Below are 21,195 nucleotides of genomic sequence, written 5' to 3'. Positions count from 1 at the left end.
CAGCAACGTTTCCAGTTAGCTGAAGCATCGATGGGGGTTGCAAAACTTCCATTTTTGAAGCTGTTAGCAAACAATGAAAAAGTTCGCGCTCTTTTTTCAATTATCTTCGCTTCTCCCATGTTAGCGAAATGAATTATTCTTCCAGACTGACTTCTGACATCATGTTCTGTTCTTTGCACGTACCGTGGGTTGCTAGGAACAAACCATATTCTGGAAGAATTAAAACTAGAACGTTTATTTACAACAACAAACAGCAAGCATGTCTTTAACATACAGTTTCTAGATCATTCTGTCATTTCTGCGCATGCTCCCAGCTCTGTCCAATCACGTTCTTACATGTGATAAGTGATATCACCACAACTGGTACCAATATGTACCGAACACTTGCTGCTCTCCCTCCCGTTTCAGGATATCATGGACACCCTCAGAAACATCATGAACCCTGGCACCTGGGAGGCAAACTACCATCCGTGTTTCTTTGTCGCGTCCACAGAATCACCTGTCTGTCCCCCTAACTATAGAGTCCCCTATTACTGCTGCCATCCTTGTCAGTTCCCTACCCTCCTGAGCCACAGGGCCAGACTCAGTGCCAGAGATGTGGACGCTGTGCTTCCCCCAAGTATGTCGGCCCCAACAGTACTCAAAAAGGCGTACTTATTGTTGAAGGGGCCGGTCACAGGGGTGCCCTCTACTATCTGATGTTCTCCCTTCCCTCTCCTGACAATCACCCATTTATCTGTCTCCTGTAGCCTTGGGGTGCCTACCTCCCTGTAGCTCCTGTCTATCACTGCCTCACTTTCCCTAACAAGCTGAAAGTCATCGAGCTGTAGCTCCAGTTCCCTAACACAGTCTCTAAGGAGCAGCATCTCGATGCACCAGGTGCAGATGTGGCCATTGGGGAGGCTGGGAGTCTCCCAGAAATCCCACATCTGACATCCCGAACAGAACACTGGCTTTGTAAACACACCCCCTATTCTCTCCAGATTTAAATAATAAATCAGGAGTGAGATTACCCACATACCTTGCTTCTACCTGTTGTTGCTGAAGCCTTGTTGAGCCAAAGCCTTACCACTCTGACTCTGACCACTCTGATGACGACCGCTCCACTAGACGGGACCCTTCTTTTATGCAGACTGAGTTTTTAAAGCTTCTTGCCCGACTTGAACAGAAATGCTTCTACTGCGTCTGCACAGTACTCCAATCAACGACTCACGCTGAAAAAACCTCCTGCTTATTGAAACTCTTCGCCCCGTCCCTCACCACTACAGAATATTATTTATTTTATTTTACTGAGAGATAGAGCACAGAACAGGCCTGTCTGGCCCACCCAGCTGTTCCACCCAGGAATCCACTGATTTAACCCTAACATAATTGTGGTACGGTTTAAAAAATACAATTAACCTACTAACCAGTCTGGCTTTGGACAGAGGGACTGTGTACATGGGAAGGATGTACAAACTTACTTACAGAGGATGCTACAACTGAATTCCAAACTCTGACACTAGGAGCTGTAATAGTGTCAGACTAACTGCTATGCTATCGTGGTGCCAATAAATAAATCCCAGTGCCGAAACCCGGGATTGAACCAGGGACCTTTAGATCTTCAGTCTAATGCTCTCCCAACTGAGCTATTTCGGCTGATATATCTGCATTTTTGTGGTTCACCTCTGTCTTGTACCTCACTATTCCTGTACCTGCGGTATTGTATTTCCCTCTGCATGGTATCTCACCATTCCAGCATTTGCAGTATTGTAGTTCCTTAAATCTCACCCTTCCAGTATCTCAGAATCAGAATTATTATCACTGGCACGTGTCTTACAATTTGTTAACTTAGCAGCAGCTGTTCAATGCAATACATAATATAGAAGAAGAAAAAAAATAATAATAATAAATAAATAAGTCAATTTACCGTATTACATACATTGAATAGATTAAAATCGTGCCAAATCAGAAATAATGTACAGGAAAAAAGTGAGGTAGTATTCATGGGTTAAATGGCCATCTAGGAAACGAATGGCAGAGGGGAAGAAACTCTTCCTGTATCACTGATTGTGTGCCTTCTGGTTTCTGTACCTCCTACTTGATGGTAACAGTGAAAAAAGAGCATGCCCTGGGTGCTGGAGGTCATGGCCCTGACCATTAATTCCTCTTATTATCCTAATTCCCTTTTCCCCATGTTCTCCTGGGCTCCTTGATTACGGCACCTGATTCTCTTCTAAACCTGCTGCATAAAAACCCCGGCTTTGCACCCACTCGTGGCCAGACCGTTGCTTCAGCCAGTGGGGTATTTCATGTTCCCAACCGCTTGGTATGGTGTTATACTTCAGTATCGAGGTTTACCTGTGAAGCTCTGTCTCTCCCCGCCAGTAACCAACGCGCGCCCCCCCCCCCCATACCAGACAGTGATTCAGCCTGTCAGAATGCTCTCCATGGTACAACTATAGAAGTTTTTGAGTGTATTTGCTGACATACCAAATCTCTTCAAACTCTTAATGAAGTATAGTCGCTATCTTGCCTTCTTTATAACTGCATCGATATGTTGGGACGAGGTTAGGTGCTCAGAGGTCTTGACACCCAGGAATTTGAAACTGTTCACTCTTTCCACTTCTGATCCCTCTATGAGGATTGGTATGTGTTCCTTCGTCTTACCCTTCCTGAAGTCCACAATCAGCTCTTTCATCTTACTGACGTTGAGTGCCAGGTTGTTGCTGTGGCACCATTCCACTAGTTGGCATATCTCGCTCCCGTACACCCTCTCATCACCACCTGAGATTCTACCAACAATGGTTGTATTGTCAGCAAATTTATAGATGGCATTTGAGCTATGCCTAGCCACACAGTCATGGGTATAGAGAGAGTAGAGCAGTGGGCTAAGCACACACCCCTGAGGTGCGCCAGTGTTGATCTTCAGCGAGGAGGATATCTTATCACCAATCCGTACATATTGTGGTCTACTGGTTTGGGAGGTGAGCATCCAATTACAAAGGGAGGTAAAGAGGCCCAGGTTCTGTAAGTTTTCAATCAGGATTGTGGGAATGATGCCACCCAAGAATCTACTGATTTAACTCTAACCCAATTCTGGGATGCTTTAAAGTAATTAGGTAAACTACTGATCAGTACGCCTTTGGACTGTGGGAGCAAACTGCAGCGCCTCAGAGAAAAAGCCATCTGCACACAGGAAGGACTTTCAAACCTACTTACAGAGGATGTCAGAATTGAACCACAAAATCAAATGAGCTGCAGTGTTGCACTAACTGCGGTTACCATGGTGCCCAATAAACAAGCCCCAGTGCCGAAACCCGGGATTGAACCAGGGATCTTTAGATCTTCAGTCTAACGCTCTCCCAACTGAGCTATTTCGGCTGACACGCTGCAGTATTGTTGTTCTCCACTCTCGTGTACCTCACCATTGCAGCATCTGCAGGATTGTATGTCTCTTTGTACATTGTACCTCACAATTCCAGCATCTGCACTGTTGTATTTCCATGAGCTTTGAACCTCACCGGTCCATCATCTGCGGTATGGTAGTTCTACTGTGATTTAAAACTCACTATTCTTGTGTATGCGGTATTTTATTTCTCCTCTGCATTGTACCTCACTGCTCCAGCATCAGTGGTATTGTATTCCCCGTGCTTCGTACCTCACCTTTCCGGACTCTGCAGTATTGTATTTCTCCTGTGCTCTGAGCCTCAACATTCCAGTAAATGTGGAATTGTGGTTCCCCCCTGCATTAACCTCACCATTCCTGTATCTGTGAAATGTGTACTCCTCTGCCTTGTACCTCACCATTCCTGTATCTGCAGAATTGTATTACTTCTGTGCTTTGTAACTCACTGTTGCTGTATCTGCGGTATTGTAGTTCTCCTCTGATGGTTCCTCACTGTTCCAGCGTTTGTATTATTGCTCCTCTCCGGCTTGTACCTCACTGTTGCTGTGTCCACGTTATTGTGAATCACTGCTTCCTCGTCCCTCACCATTACAGAATATTATTTACTTTATTTTATTGAGAGATGCAGTCCACCAAGCTGTGACACCCAGGAACCCTCTGATTTAACTCTAACTTATTTGTGGTACAGTCTAAAATAACCAATTTACCTACTAGCTAGTAGGCCTGTGGACTGTGGGAGGAAACAGGAGCACCCGGAGTAAACCCATGTGCATATGGGAAGTACTTACAAACCTATATGTAGGATGCCGGAATTGAACTCTTAACTCCAACACCCCAAGCTGTAATAGAGTGCACCAATATTTAAGTGCCAGTACCAGGGACCTTTAGATCTTCAGCCTAGCACTCTCCCAACTGAGCTATTTCAGCTGACACATCTGCAGTATTGTTATTCTCCACTGTTCTTTATCGCATCGTTGCAGCATCTGCATTATTGTATTTCCCTGTGCTTTGTACCTCACAGTTCCATCACCTGCAGTATTGTATTTCTCTTGAACCTTGTCCCTCCAACATTCCTCTATCTACGATATTGTATAGTCACCTGCCTTGTACCTCACCATTCAACTATCTGCAGTATTTTACTCCTCCTCTGCCTGGGTCCTCACTGTTGCTGTATCTGCAGCTTTGTGGTTCTGTTCTGCCTTGTATTTCAGTATTCCAGCATATGTAGATCTTCTCTCCGTAAAACCTCATCCTTCCAGTATCTGTGACGTTGTACTTCCCTGTGCTTTGTACCTCACCATTCCTGTATCTGCAGAACTGTGGTTCTCCTCAGCCTTATACCTCATCATTGCTGCATCTGCAGTATTGTACCTTTTCTGTACCTTAGACCTTAAGAGATGGGAGCAGAATTAGGCCATTCAGCCCATTAAGTCTGCTCTGTCATTCCACCATGGCTGATCCTGCATCCCCCTCAACTCTATACACCTGCCTCCTTGCCATATCCTTTGATGCCCTGACCGATCATGTTTTAAACATACCCACGGGCTTGTCCTCCACCATCTGTGGCAGAGCATTCTACACATTCACTGCTCTCTGGCAACCTGTAAATTTACCTTCTGGGAATCTTGCACGAAGACTCCCAAGTTCTTCTGTGCCTCTGATGTTTGAACCTTCTCCCCACTTAGATAATCGTTCTCCCCATTTAGCATTATTGTTCCTGCTTTATATTATTGGCTAGTTTGCCCTCATTTACAATTGTGACATTACCCTTATTACATGTCTTCTTCAGCTTCCAGTGCAATCTCAACCCCACATCTTGGCTACTATTTGGAGGCCTACATATGATTCTTATAATGTTTTTTTTACCTTTGCAGTTTGTTGACCCCACACACAAAGATTCAACATTCTCTGACCCTATGTCACCTCTTCCGAATGATATAATTCCATCTCTTACCAACAGAGCCACACCACTGTCTATGCCTTCCTGCCTGTCTTTTCGATACAAAGTTTATCCTTTGATGTTAAGCTCCCAAGTTTGACCTTCTTTCAGCCACAACTCAGTGATGCCCACAATTTCATACCGATCAATTGTTCCACAAGTTCGTCCAGCCTATTCTGAATGTTAAGTGCATTTAAATACAGCACCTTCAGTCCTGAATTCTACACTCTTTTGAATTTTGCCTCTGTGGTACAATTTAACTCTTTGCTCTGTCTGCATTTGTACCCAATCACTGGCTTGTCCTTCCTTACATTCATGTTACACCCATCATCTACTTGTAAACCTGCTGGCTCATCCTCAGCTCTATCACACTGGTTCCCATTTTCACCATATTAGTTTAAACCACTCCCAATGCTCTAATAAACCTGCCGACAAGAATATTGGTCCCCCTCAGATTCAAGTGCAACCCGTCCCTTTTGTACAGGTCACACCTGCCGCAGAAGAGCTCCCAATGATCCTGAAATCTGAATCCCTGCACTCTGCTCCAATTCTTCACCCACACATTTATCTGCCACCTCATTCTATTCCTGTCCTCACTGTCGCGTGGCACAGGCAGCAATCCGGAGATTACTACCCTTGAGGTCTTCCTTCTCAGCCTCCTTCCTAACTCCCTGTATGCTGTTTTCTGGACCTTCTCCCTTTTTCTACCTATGTTATTGGTACCAATTTGTACCATGACCTCTGGCTGCTCACCTTCCCAGTTTAGAAACATTGCAGACCCTGGCACCTGGGAGGCAAACTACCATCTGTGTTTCTTTGTTGCGTCCACAGAATCACCTGCCTGTCCCCCTAACTATAGAGTCCCCTATTACTGCTGCCATCCTTGTCAGTTCCCTACCCTCCTGAGCCATAGGGCCAGACTCAGTGCCAGAGACAGAGGGGCTGTTGCTTTCCCCAGGGAGTGCTCAAAATAGAGTATGTATTGTTGAAGGGGCCGGTCACAGGGGTGCTCTCCACTATCTGAAGTTGCCTCTTCCCTCTCCTGACAGTCACCCATTTATCTGCCTCCTGTAGCCTTGGGATGACTACCTCCCTGTAGCTCATGTTTGTCACTGCCTCACTTTCCCTAACAAGCCGAAGGTCATCGAGCTGCAGCTCCAGTTCCCTAACACAGTCTCAAGGAGCTGCATCTCGATGCAGCTGGTGCAGGTGTGGCCACTGGGGAGACTAATAGTCTCGCAGGAATCCCACATCTGACACCCAGAACAGAACACTGGCCCTGTAGACATGCCCTTGTTCTCTCAACAGTTAAAAAGGAAAAAAAGAAACAAGAAGTTCGGAGTGAACTTACTACTTACCTTGCTCCCACCTGTTCGTGCTGTAGCCCTGTTGAGCCAAAGCTTTACCACTCTGACTCAGACCACTCCGTCAATGACCGCTCCATTAGACAGGACCCCTCTTTTATGGAGACTGGGTTTTTAAAGCTTTTTGCCACACTTGCACGGGAACGCTTCTACTGTGTGTGCACAGTGCTCCAATCAACGACTGCCAGTAAGAAAACCTTCTGATTTTAATGCTCTTCGCCTCATTCCTCACCATTACAGAATATTATTTATTTTATTTTATTGAGAGATAGAGCACCGAACAGGCCTGTCCAGCCCACCCAGCTGTTCCACCCGGAAATCCACCAATTTAACCCGAACCTAATTGTGGTATGGTTTAAAAAATACAATTGAGAGCCCTGTTGGCTGCTGATGGAGTGGCATCATTTTAGATTGCTCCTACCCTGTTTACTTTATTGTCTCCTACCAGTTTTTTTTGAAACCTTATTATAATACTTTAACACTGCGCTACTATGGCTGGGAAAAAAATAAAAGCTTCTGCAAAAGGAAGGGAAACAGAAAATGAAGCTCCAGTCACTTTGGATTCAATTAATGACTTCCTTAAACAGCAAAAATCGGAATTTTCTGAGGAGTTTCAATGACTTAATGGCAAATTGGATACAATCCAGCAAACTTTAACTGAGCTTGAGAACCGAATTCAGGAAAATACTGCAGAGCTGTTGACACTTGAAGAGGATCTTGAAGATACAATTAAACTCTGCAAAGAGTTATCCTTATCCAATGAAAAAATGATGAAAAGGATTATCAGTCTAGAAAATAGAAACAGGAGAAATAATTTGCGAATTCTGGGTCTTGAAGAATCAACTGAAGGCACTGACCCTATGAAGTTCTTTGCAAACTTTCTGAAGCAGCTATTCCCTGTTTTATTCACTTCTGAGCCAAAGCTTGACGAGCATATCGCTCTCTGACTTAAAAGCCATTGTCATCGGCAGCAAGACCCAGGTCAGTCATTCTAAGTTTTCATGAATTTCGTATTAAGGACCTTTTAATTCGCCACACCCGTCGACAAGGGATAATCGATTTCCATGGTTATAAGGTCAGGTTTGTGGAGGACTATTCGCCTGAAGTTATGGCTGATCATATGAAATATAAAGAAGTTATGTCGGAACTCTACGATAAAGGATTTAAACCATCTCTTCGTTTTCCCGCCTGTCTGAGTATTGTTTTGAAGAACAAATTGCAAAAAAGAATAAAGTCGGTTGAAGACGCAAAAGAGTTTCTGAAGGCTGAAGTCTAAAACTGTTATATTTCTTATTTGATCAATTTTTTCTTCTGTTAATATGAATTTGAAGTAAGGTTTCAAAAAGCATACATTTTGGCTGTTCATATATTGTCTTTTGTTATATTTTTTGATACTTTTTTATTATATCCCTTTTTGAGGCTTTATTTTAATATAGCTTTCTCTGAATTTGTTTAAATTGATCCTTTTATATTTTCAAATATTGAGTTATTTTTCTTTTTATGTTGTGTCTTGGTAGGGACATATTTGACCTTGTAGGACCGGAGTTTCTGTCAGCAGGATTTTTTGGGGAGGGAACTTTTTAGTTGTTAGCTCACTGACTGTCTATTGGTCAGCCTTCTGGCTTTGGGAGTGGGGTAGGAGGTAGGGCCTATTTCTGTCTGGGAGGTGTGTGGGGTTGATTATATGATTGTCTGTTTGACTACCTTACCCTACGGTTTGCTTTCTAGTTTTAATAACTTATGGCCAGATCTTTTAATTACATGATGATTGGTATTTAAAATGGTTCGAAATATTAACCTATTTAGTTTGAATGTGAAAAGGCTGAATCACCCCATTAAATGGAACAAAGTGTTTGCTTTTATTAAAAAATGAAAAGCACCCATTATTTTCTTACAAAAAATGCACACACGCAGCTGTGATAGCTTATGTTTTTTCACTCGGTTTAAGGGTAAACAATTCCATTCTTCGTTTAATGCAAAATCACGTGGAGTTTCGATTTTTGTAGATAATACAGTTTCCTTTGTTCAACATAAGGTTGTTTCAGATCCTAATGGTCAATTTGTTATTGTATCAGGGAGTTTAGACAGTAAATTGATTGTTTTTGCTAATGTATATGCCCCCAACATAGACGATCCAGGATTTTTTGAACGTCTATTTTCGATTTTGCCAGATTTGTGTACTTACTCTCTTGTGATGGGAGGAGATTTTAACTGCTGGTTAGATCCAGTATTAGATCGCTCGTCTGTCAAACCAGCCACACTTAATAAATCAGCTTTGTTTATCCAATCCTTTCTAACTAAATGCGGTATAGTTGATGCTTGGCGTTTTCTTCATCCGACGGACAGGGAGTATTCTTTTTTCTCTCATGTCCATCATTCTTATACGAGGATTGATTTTTTTTTATTGACAGTCAAATAATTTCATTGGTTTGATCGATCGAATACAAAGAGATTGCTATTTCTGACCACTCTCCTGTACTTCTTTCTTTAAATCTCCCTGGTCCTATCCTTATGAGTAGATTTTGGCGATTTAATTTAACTCTGTTATCTGAAGATTACTTTTTAAAATCTATGGAAAATCAAATTACTCTTTTTTTTGAAAAAAATGCTTTGAAAGAGAGATCTAGTCTTATTATATGGAATACTTTTAAAGCATATATCCGGGTCAAATTATTTCTTACACTGCAAACATCATTAAAAAAGTTAACAAAGAGAGAAACGAACTAGCTAATCAGTTAAAACAACTGGACGATAAATATGCTTCGATACGTGATCCTGAAACATATAAGAGATGTATTGAAACCAAAACTAAATATGATCTTCTTTGAACGTATCCAATTGAAAGCCAGCTTATAAAAGATAGAAGTCAACTTTATATTCATGGAGATATAACTGGTAAGCTAATGGCTAATCAATTGAAGCCACTTATAGCCAAACAGCAAATTAAAGAAATACATAAAATTAATGGGGACATGACAACTGACCGCATTGAAATAATGACACTTTTAGGGAATTTTATTCCAATTTGTATAGTTCTGACTCTGTTAATGATGATATTGCAATGAATAATTGTTTAGATCAATTAAATATTCCTAATCTTTCGATAGATGATCGTAGGCAACTAGATCAACCTATTTCCCAGGAGGAAATTGCTCAGGCTATGTGAGAATTGCATTCTGGGAACTCCCCAGGACCCGATGGATTCTCTGGAGAGTTTTGTAATGCTTTTTCCTCCTTGCTTATACCACACTTATGTTCTACCCTTACAGATTCCTTTAAGGTAGGAAGAATACCGCAGTCTTTTTACGAAGCTTCCACTTCTTATAGACCTATCTCTTTACTCAATTTTCCTACTAAAATTTTATCTAAAGAGTTGTCTCGCAGACTTGAAAATATTATATTTTCTATAGTTTTGGATGATCAAACAGGATTTATTAAAAATCTATATTCCCATTTTAATATATGGTGTTTGTTAAATGTTATGTATTCTCCATCTAGGGAAATATCGGAATGTGTGATATCTTTGGATGTGGAGAAGGGCTTTGACAGAGTTGCATGGAACTATCTATTTACATCCTTAAAAAAATTTAATTTTGGACCTGATTTTATTCATTGGATTAAACTACTTCATTTATTTCCCTCCACTCGGGTTCTTACTAATCTTCAGAATTCTAATCCCTTTAAACTCCAATGTGGGACGAGACAAGGTTGTCCTTTGAGCCCTCTGCTCCTTGGTTTGGTATTAGAACCCTTAGCAATTGCTTTTCGAGAGTCTAAAGAGATCACTGGTATTTTAAGGAGAGGTACTATTCATAAAGTGTCGCTCTATGCTGATGACTTATTGCTTTTTATATCTAATGTTACAACCTCTTTACCATCTGTGTTCTGTTTACTGACTAATTTTAGTCAGTTCTCAGGATATAAATTAAATTTACATAAGAGTGAACTGTTTCCTTTAAACAATTTAATACTAACTGATATTAACCTTCCTTTTTAAATTTTAAGAAAACAATTTACATATTTAGGAGTAACAATTACTTAGAATTGTAAAGATCTATTTAAGGAAAATCTTTTAACTTCAATGAATTATGTTAAAAAGCACTTTCTAATTGGTCACCTCTCTCCTTATCACTGATTAGCCAAATTAATTCTATTAAAATGAATATCTTACCTAAATTTATATACCTTTTTCAAGCTGTGCCTGTTTTTATTCCTAAATCTTTTTTTGATTCTTTGGATTCAATTCTTTCTTCCTATATATGGAAGAATAAAAAACTCGAATAAGTAAAGCTCACCTTCAAAAAACCAAACAGAATGGAGGCTTTGCCTTACCCAATTTTAGGTTATATTATTGGGCAGTTAATATACGAAATATTACGTTCTGGATATACTACATTAACCATGAGAATTGTCCTATATCGGTCTCTTTGGAAGTCAACTCTGTTATGAATTTTCCATGATTTCTTTACTTGGAGCCTCGCTTCCTTTATCTTTAAATAAACTAACTGACAGTGTGGTGGTCAAATATACTTTGAGGATTTGGTTACAGTTTGGAAAACATTTCGGTTTATTGAGATTCTCCCTCTCGAGTCCCATCTTTTCTAATTGTTTTTTTAAACCATCTTTAATTGATTTATCTTTTAAAGAATGGGATAGATTGGGTATTAAACGATTTCAGGATTTGTTTGATGGAGGGAATCTCGCTTCTTTTGTGCAACTTTCAACGAAATTTAACCTTTCCGATACCCTCTTTTTTCATTACTTACAGATTAGAGATTTTTAAAGATCTCAGATACATACATTTCCTACAAGTCCAGATAAGAATATAATAAATACAATTTTTAATCTGAAACCCTTTGACAACGGTTCAATATCTGTCTGCTGTTGGGACTGAAAAAGGCTTCTTTAGATAAAATTAAAGGAGACTGGGAAAAGGATTTACAGATTTTCATATCTGAAGAGAGTTGGAAGATTATTTTAAAATTGATTAATTCTTCGTCATTATGTGCTCGTCATTCTTTATTACAATTCAAGGTGGTACATGGAGTTCATATGTCTGAAGACAAGCTTTCCCGTTTCTACGCAGATATTTCCCCTCACTGTGATAGATGTACTAATGGAGTGGCCACACTAATTCATATGTTTTGGACATGACCGAGCCTTGAAAAATTTTGGAAAGATGTATTTCAAACTTTTTCTGTACTTTTCAATGTTAGTTTTAAGCCTAATCCCTTGACTGCCTTGTTTGGTATTGTTGAGGATAGTGCTACAATACTGAAGCCATCTAATTTGCGGGTATTGGCCTTTATGTCTCTTATGGCCGGGAGGGCGACCTTGCTCAAGTGGAAGGAGGCTGCTCCGCCCACTCATGTTCAATGGCTTTCTGATGTTATGTTGTGCCTTGATCTAGAGAAGATTCGTTGTTCGATTTTTGGTTCTAAACATGATTTTTTAATGTTATGGGGACCCTTTCTGAGTTATTTTTATAATCTTTGAACTTTTATTGAAGTATGAATCTGAGCCATTATTATAATAATATGATATGGTGAGGTATTTTTTTCTTCATTTTTACCAACCAGCTCATTTTGGTAATGGGGGTATATTCTTTTTTAATAAAATAAAATTATTTTATTTTATTTCATTTCATAATTCAATTTTTTCCCTACATGATTGATTTGGAATATGGGATACTGTGATTATATTACTATGATATAAATGTAATGTAATTCGTATTACTTACTTGTATCCTTATGAATTTTGTATTTGTATTCATGCAATTTATATAATATTAATTAAAATATTGAAAAAGAAAAAATACAATTAACCTATTAACTAGTCACAGTCATAGTCATAGTCATACTTTATCGATCCTGGGGGATATTGGTTTTCGTTACAGTTGCATCATAAATAATTAAATAGTAATAGAACCATAAATAGTTAAATAGTAATATGTAAATTATGCCAGGAAATAAGTCCAGGACCAGCCTATTGGCTCAGGGTGTCTGACCCTCCAAGGGAGGAGTTGTAAAGTTTGATGGCCACAAGCAGGAATGACTTCCTATGACGCTCTGTGCTGCATCTTGGAGGAATGAATCTAGTAACATGAGATATTACTAGTGTTCATCTAGGGGAGGACAACTTCTGGCCCCACCAAACTGGGAAATCTCGTTTGTGTGGATGCTGCGTGATGTGCTACCCGGTTACAAATCCGCACCACAAAATATCAGACAGTACTCCACATGCAATTAACTGATTGAACTTTATAAAGAATGCTCTCCACGGTACATCTAGGGAAGTTTTTGAGTGTACTTGTTGACGTACCAAGTCTTTGTATTTTCTTTACTAATCCTATATTCAGATTAAGATTTATAAAGTTCAATCAGTTAATTGCATGTGGAGTACTGTCTGATATTTTGTGGTGCGGATTTGTAACCGGGTAGCACATCACGCAGCATCCACACAAACGAGATTTCCCAGTTTGGCAGGGCCAGAAGTTGTCCTCCCCTAGACGAACACGTGCTGGCCGAGCCTGAGGGGTACATTGTGTATTGCATTCAACTGCTGCTGCTAAGTGAGCAAATGCCATGACACATGCTGGTGATAATAAATCTGATTCTGATTCTTAGATACTGGAAGGGTGAGGTTTAAGGAACTACAATACTGCAGAAGCTGGAATGGTGAGGTACAATACAGAGGGAAGTACAATACTGCAGATACTGGAATGGTGAGGTAGAAGACAGAGGTGAACCACAAAAATGCAGATACATCAGCCGAAATAGCTCAGTTGGGAGAGCGTTAGACTGAAGATCTAAAGGACCCTGGTTCAATCCCAGGTTTCGGCACTGGTACATATTTATTGTCACCACGACAGCATAGCAGTTAGTCTGACACTATTACAGCTGGTAGTGTCAGAGTTTGGAATTCAGTTGTGGCATCCTCTGTAAGTAACTTTGTACATCCTTCCCATGCACACAGTCCCTCTGTCCATAGCCAGACTGGTTAGTAGGTTAATTGTATTTTTTAAACCGTACCACAATTAGGTTAGGGTTAAATTGGTGGATTCCTGGGTGGAACAGCTGGGTGGGCTGGGCAGGCCTGTTCTGTGCTCTATCTTTCAATAAAATAAAATAAATAATATTCTGTAATGGTGAGGGACGGGGCAAAGAGCTTTAATAAGCAGGAGGTTTTTTTCAGCGAGAAATCCCTCATCTGACACCCAGAACAGAACACTGGCCCTGTAGATGTACCTGCTATTCTCTCCAGATATAAATAATAAATAAGGAGTGAGAATACCTACATACCTTGCTTCTGCCTGTTCTTCCTGAAACCCTGTTGAGCCAAAGCCTTACCACTCTGACTCAGACCACTCCGATGATGACCGCTCCATTAGACGGTACCCCTCTTTTATGCAGACTGGGTTTTTTAAGTTTTTTGCCCGACATGAACAAGAGTGCTTTTACTGCCTCTGCGCAGTACTCCAATCATGACTCTCGCTGAAAAAAACCTCCTGCTTATTAAAGCTCTTTGCCCCATCCCTCACCATTACAGAATATTATTTATTTTATTTTATTGAAAGATAGAGCACAGAACAGGCCTGTCCAGCCCACCCAGCTGTTCCACCCAGGAATCCACCGATTTAACCCTAACCTAATTGTGGTACGGTTTAAAAAATACAATTAACCTACTAACCAGTCTGAGTTTGGACAGAGGGACTGTGTACATGGGAAGGACATTACTTACAGAGGATGCCACAACTGAATTCCAAGCTCTGACTCTACGGGCTGTAATAGTGTCACACTAACTGCTATGCTATCGCGGTGACAATAAATATGTACCAGTGCCGAAACCCCGGATTGAACCAGGGACCTTTAGATCTTCAGTCTAACGCTCTCCCAACTGAGCTATTTTGGCTGATATATCTGCATTTTTGTGGTTCACCTCTGTTTTGTACCTTACCATTCCAGTATCTGCAGTATTGTACTTCCTTAAACCTCACCCTTCCAGTATCTAAGAATCAGAATCAGATTTATTATCACCAGCATGTGTCATGGCATTTGCTCACTTAGCAGCAGCAGTTGAATGCAATACACAATGTACCCCTCAGGCTCGGCCAGCACGTGTTCGTCTAGGGGAGGACAACTTCTGGCCCTGCCAAACTGGGAAATCTCGTTTGTGTGGATGCTGCGTGATGTGCTACCCGGTTACAAATCCGCACCACAAAATATCAGACAGTACTCCACATGCAATTAACTGATTGAACTTTATAAATCTTAATCTGAATATAGGATTAGTAAAGAAAATACAAAGAAAAAGAGTCCGTTTTAAGAGAAAAGTCAAAAGTGCACATAGGAGCTCACAAATACGGCCATTCATCAACTATTGACCTCCAAGCGTCACCGACCTTCAGACCCTCTCTCCCGGTCCCTTCCGTCCGGTCGTCTCCCAGCTCTCTCCATATGCGTCTTCCTTCTTCCTCTCTCGTCGACCCTAGACCGCGAAAATCTCTCTTCCAGACTCATAAGAAATAACAGCATTCCAAACTCCATTATCTCCAGTCATAACCCAAACATTGCTGCTACAGAGAAACTATTACATTAGCAGTGAAACCTTACAGTGCGCTACAATAATATAGAAGCAGAAAAAATAATAATAAACACATAAATGAATTTACCATATTACATATAATGAATAGATTAAAATCATGCAAAAAACAGAAATAATGTATATTAAAAAGTGAGGTGTGTTTGCGGGTTTAATGGCCATTTAGGAAACGAATGGCAGAGGGGAAGAATTTGGTCCTGAATCGCTGAGTGTGTGCCTTCAGGATTCTGTACCTCCTCCCTGATGGTAACAGTGAGAAAAGGGCATGCCCTGGGTGCTGGATGTCCTTAATAATAGACACTGCCTTTCTGAGACAATGCTCCTTGAAGATGTCCTGGGTACTTTGTAGGGTAGTACCCAGGATGGAGACGAGTAAATTTACAACCCTCTGCAGCTTCTTTCAGTCCTGTGCAGTAGCCCCTCCATACTAGACATTGAAGCATCCTGTCAGAATGCTGTCCACAGTGCATCTATGGAAGTTTTTGAGTGTACTTGTTGGCGTACCAAGTCACTTCAAACTCCTAATGAAGTATAGTCACTGTCTTGCCTTCTTTATAACTGCATTGATATGTTGGGACCAGGTTAGGTCCTCAGAGATCTTGACACCCAGGAACTTGAAACTGCTCACTCTCTCCACATCTGATCTCTCTATTAGGATTGGTGTGTGTTCCTTCATCTTACCCTTCCTGAAGTCCACAATCAGCTCTTTCGTCTTACTGACAATAGACAATAGGTGCAAGAGTAGGCCATTCAGCCCTTCAAGCCAGCACAGCCATTCATTATGATCATGGCTGATCATCCACAGTCAGTACCCCGTTCCTGCCTCCTCCCGATATCCCTTGACTCCACTATCTTTAAGAGCCCTATTTAACTCTTTTTTGAAAGCATCCAGAGAATTGGCCACCACTGCCTTCTGAGTCAGAGTATTCCACAGATCCACAACTCTCTGGGTGAAAAGACTCAGTTCCAAATGGCCATCCCTCGTTCTTAAACTCTGGCCTCTGGTTCTGGTCTCCCTCAACATCGGGAACATGTTTCCTACCTCTAGCGTGTCCAATCCCGTAATAATCTTATATGTTTCAATCAGATCCCCTCTCATCCTTCTAATTTCCAGTGTATACAAGCCCAGTCGCTCCAATCTTTCAACATATGACAGTCCTGCCATCCCAGGAACACCTCGTGAACCTACGCTGCACTCTCTCAATAGCAAGAAAGTCCTTCCTCAAATCTGGAGACCAGAACTGCACACAATACTCCAGGTGTGGTCTCACCAGGGCCCTGTACAACTGCAGAAGGACCTCTTTGCTCCTATACTCAATTCCCCTTGTTATGAAGGCCAACATGCCATTCGCTTTCTCCACTGCCTGCTGTACCTGCATGCTTACTTTCAGTGACTGATGAACAAGGACACCTAGATCTCGTTGTACTTCCCCTTTTCCTAACTTGACACCATTCAGATAGTAATCTGCCTTCCTGTTCTTGCCGCCAAAGTGGATAACCTCACATTTATCCACATTAAACTGCATCTGCCATGCATCTGCCCACTCACCCAACCTGTCCAAGTCATCCTGCATTATCTCAACATCCTCCTCACATTTCACACTGCCTCCCAGCTTTGTGTTATCTGCAAATTTGCTAATGTTACTTTTAATCCCTTCATCTAAATCATTAATGTATATTGTAAATAGCTGCGGGCCCAGCACCAAGCCTTGCGGTACCCCACTGGTCACTGTCTGCCATTCCGAAAGGGACCCGTTAATCCCTACTCTTTGTTTCTCGTCTGCCAACCAATTTTCTATTCATGTCAGTACCCTACCCCCAATACCATGTGCTCTAATTTTGCCCACAGATCTCCTATGTGGGACTTTATCAAAGGCTTTCTGAAAGTCCAGGTACACTACATCCACTGGCTTTCCCATGTCCATTTTCATAGTTACATCCTCAAAAAATTTCAGAAGATTAGTCAAGCGTGATTTCCCCTTCGTAAATCCATGCTGACTCGGACCGATCCTGTTACTGCTATCCAGATGTGTCGTAATTTCATCTTTTATAATTGACTCCAGCATCTTCCCCACCACTGATATCAGGCTAACCGGTCTATAATTCCCTGTTTTCTCTCTCACTCCTTCCTTAAAAAGTGGGATAACATTAGCTACCCTCCAATCCACAGGAACTGATCCTGAATCTATAGAACATTGGAAGATGATTACCAATGCGTCCACCCTGGGATGCAGACCATCAGGCCCTGGAGATTTATCAGCCTGAAGTCCCAACAGTCTATCCAACACCATTTTCTGTCTAATGTGAATCTCCTTCAGTTCCTCCGTTACCCTAGGTCCTCCGGCCACTATTACATCTGGGAGATTGTTTGTGTCTTCCCTAGTGAAGACAGATGCAAAGTACCTGTTCAACTCGTCTGCCATTTCTTTGTTCCCCATAATAAATTCACCCGTTTCTGTCTTCAAGGACCCAACTTTGATCTTAACTAATTTTTTCTTCTTCACATACCTAAAGAAGCTTTTACTATCCTCCTTTATATTCTTGGCCAGCTTACCTTTGTACCTCATCTTTTCTCCCCATATTGCCTTTTTAGTTACCTTCAGTTGCTCTTTAAAAGTCTCCCAATCCTCTGGCTTCCCGCTCATCCTTGCTATGTCATGCTTCCTCTCTTTTATTTTTATACTGTCCTTGACTTCCTTTGTCAGCCACAGTCGTCCCTTACTCCCCTTAGAATCTTTCTTCCTCTTTGGAATGAACTGATCCTGCACCTTCTGTATTATTCCCAGAAATACCTGCCATTGTTGTTCTACTGTCATCCCTGCTAGGGTATGTTTGCAGTCAACTTTGGCCAGCTCCTCCCTCATGGCTCCATAGTCCCCTTTGTTCAACTGTAATACTGACACTTCCGATTTTCCCTTCTCCCTCTCAAATTGTAGATTAAAACTTATCATATTATGGTCACTACCTCCTAATGGCTCCTTTACCTCAAGTTCCCTGATCAAATCTGGCTCATTACACAACACTAAATCCAGAATTGCCTTCTCCCTGGTAGGCTCTAATACAAGCTGCTCTAAGAATCCATCTCGGAGGGACTCCACAAACTCCCTTTCTTGGGGTCCAGTACCAACCTGATTTTCCCAGTTTACCTGTATGTTGAAATCCCCCATAACAACCGTAGCATTACCTTTGCAACATGCCAATTTTAACTCTTGTTTCAACTTGCACCCTACATCCAGACTACTGTTTGAAGGCCTGTAGACAACTCCCATTAGGGTTTTTTTGCCCTTACAATTTCTCAGTTCTACCCATACTAACTCTACATCTCCTGATTCTATGTCCCCCCTCGCAACTGACTAAATTTCATTCCTCACCAACAGAGCCACCCCACCCCCTCTGCCCACCTGTCTGTCCTTTTGATAGGATGTATACCCTTGAATATTCATTTCCCTGCCCTCGTCCTCTTGCAGCCATGTCTCTGTTATTCCCACAACATCACACTTGCCAATTTCCAACTGAGCCTCAAGCTCATCCACTTTATTTCTTATACTCCGTGCATTCATATATAATACTTTTAATCCATTACTCCCCTCACCTTTCACATCGATTCCTATTGCACTTAGCCGTACTCTCTGATCCCTTCCCAATTTTTCTGCCCCGTTAATTCTGTTGTCTTTCCTAACTTTTCTTATTCCCTCTTTCCCTTTAACTCCATCCTGATGTTGAGTGCCAGGTTGTTGCTACCACACCACTCCACTAGTTGGCATACCTCACTCTGGTACGCCCTCTCGCTTCCATCTGAGATTCTACCAACAATGGTTGTATCATCAGCAAATTTATAGATGGTATTTCAGCTATGCCTAGCCACACAGTCATGGGTGTAGAGAGAGTAGAGCAGTGGGCTAAGCACACACCCCTGAGGTGCACCAGTGTTGATCATCAGTGAGGAGGAAATATTTTCACCAATCCATACATATTGTGGTCTACTGGTTTGAAAGCCAAAGATCCAATTGCAGAGGGAGGTACAAAGACCCAGGTTCTGTAACTTCTCAATCAGGATTGTGGGAATGATGATGTTAAATGCTGAGCTATAGTCGATGAACAGCATCCTGACATAGATGTTTGTATTGTCCAGGTGGTCTAAGGCCATGTGAAGAGCCATTAAGGTTGTATCTGCCATTGACCTATTGTGGCGATAGGCAAATTGCAATGGGTCCAGGTCCTTGCTGAGGCAGGAGTTGAGTCTAGCCATGACCAACCTCTCAAAGCATTTCATCACTGTAGATGTGAGTGCTACTGGGCGATAGTCATTAAGGCAGCTATGTATGGTCTCACCATTCCAGCATCTGCAGTATTGTTGTTCTTTAAACATCACCTTCCCAGTATCTCTGGCATTCTTTCCCTGTGTTTTGTCCCTCACAGTTCCTGCATCTGCAGTATAGTACATCCTTGGCTTTGTAACTCACTGTTCATGTATCTGTGGAATTGTGGTTCTCCTCTGCCTTGTGCCTCACCGTTGCTGTATCTGCAGTGTAGTACTATTCCTGTGCTTTGTAACTTACCATTGCTGTATCTGCAGTATTGTATACCTCCTGTGCTTTGACCTCAGCATTGCTGCATCAGCAGTATTTTGATTCTTCAGTCCCTCGTCCCTCACCATTACAGAATATTATTTATTTTATTTTATTGAAAGATACAGCCCACCAAGCTGTGACACCCAGGAACCCTCCGATTTAACCCTAACCTATTTGTGGTATGGTTTAAAATAACTAATTAACCTCCTATCCAGTACGCCTTTGGACTGTAGGAGTAAATAGGGGCACCCGGAGGAAACTCATATGCACATGGGAAGTACTTACAAACCTACCTACAGAGGTTGCCAGAATTGAACTCTTAATTCCAACGCACCAAGCTGTGCCAATAGGTAAATTCCAGTGCCAAAACCTGGGATTGAACCAGGGACCTTTAGGTCTTCAGTCTAACGCTCTCCCAACTGAGCTATTTCGGCTGACACACTGCAGTATTGTTGTTCTCCACTCTCGTGTACCTCACCATTGCAGCATCTGCAGTATTGTATGTTTCTTGTACATTGTATCTCACAATTCCAGCATCTGCACTGTTGTATTTCCATGAGCTTTGTAACTCACCGGTCCATCATCTGCAGTATTGTAGTTCTGCTGTGCTTTAAAACTCTCTATTCTTGTGTATGCGGTATTTTATTTCTCCTCTGCCTTGTACCTCACTGCTCCAGCATCAGTGGTATTGTATTCCCCGTGCTTCGTACCTCACCTTTCCGGACTCGGCAGTATTGTATTTCTCCTGTGCTCTGAGCCTCAACATTCCAGTAAATGTGGAATTGTGGTTCTCCTCTGCATTAACCTCACCATTGCAGTATCTGTGAAATGTGTACTCCTCTGCCTTGTACCTAACCATTCCTGTATTTATAGAATTATATTTCTCCTGCTCCTTATACCTCACCATTCCTGATTCTGCAGAATTGTATTACTTCTGTGTTCTGTAACTCTCCATTGCTTTATCTGTGGTATTGAGTTTCCTCACCATTCCAGCATCTACAGTATTTTGTACCTCCTCTGCCTTGTACCTCACCATTGCTGTCTACGTATTGTGAATCTCCTTTCCCTCATCCCTCACCATCACAGGATTGTGGGAAGAAACCGGACCAGTTGGAGGACATGGAGATGGGAAGATGGGAAGGACTTACCAACTTGGACAGAACATCGAAAGTGAACTCTGAACTCTGACACCCCACGCTGTAATAGTGTCACGTAGACCACTACGGTACCGTTGTGTCCAATACAGAAGTCCCAGTGCCAAAACCCAGGATTGAACCAGGAAACTTTAGGTTTTCAGTCTAACACTCGTCCAACTGAGCTATTTCAGTTGAC

At 41.7% G+C, this 21,195-nt stretch overlaps 5 non-coding genes across 5 annotated transcripts; 1 reads left to right on the top strand and 4 right to left on the bottom strand.

Moving 5' to 3' along the window:
• Nucleotides 1–1,565: 1,565 nt before the first annotated feature.
• On the bottom strand, nt 1,566–1,638 carry trnaf-gaa (transfer RNA phenylalanine (anticodon GAA)). Its single transcript has one exon. It is a non-coding gene; the product is annotated as a tRNA-Phe (tRNA).
• Nucleotides 1,639–3,290: 1,652 nt separating this feature from the next.
• trnaf-gaa (transfer RNA phenylalanine (anticodon GAA)) lies at nt 3,291–3,363 on the bottom strand. Its single transcript has one exon. It is a non-coding gene; the product is annotated as a tRNA-Phe (tRNA).
• Nucleotides 3,364–13,460: 10,097 nt separating this feature from the next.
• trnaf-gaa (transfer RNA phenylalanine (anticodon GAA)) lies at nt 13,461–13,533 on the top strand. Its single transcript has one exon. It is a non-coding gene; the product is annotated as a tRNA-Phe (tRNA).
• Nucleotides 13,534–14,529: 996 nt separating this feature from the next.
• Nucleotides 14,530–14,602, bottom strand: trnaf-gaa (transfer RNA phenylalanine (anticodon GAA)). Its single transcript has one exon. It is a non-coding gene; the product is annotated as a tRNA-Phe (tRNA).
• A 5,622-nt stretch (nt 14,603–20,224) lies between these two features.
• trnaf-gaa (transfer RNA phenylalanine (anticodon GAA)) lies at nt 20,225–20,297 on the bottom strand. Its single transcript has one exon. It is a non-coding gene; the product is annotated as a tRNA-Phe (tRNA).
• Nucleotides 20,298–21,195: the final 898 nt, after the last annotated feature.

Source organism: Mobula birostris, chromosome 22 (genome assembly GCF_030028105.1).
Source record: "Mobula birostris isolate sMobBir1 chromosome 22, sMobBir1.hap1, whole genome shotgun sequence".
In the NCBI taxonomy this organism is placed as follows: Eukaryota; Metazoa; Chordata; class Chondrichthyes; order Myliobatiformes; family Myliobatidae; genus Mobula; species Mobula birostris.
This window is presented reverse-complemented; position numbering and strand designations above follow the sequence as displayed.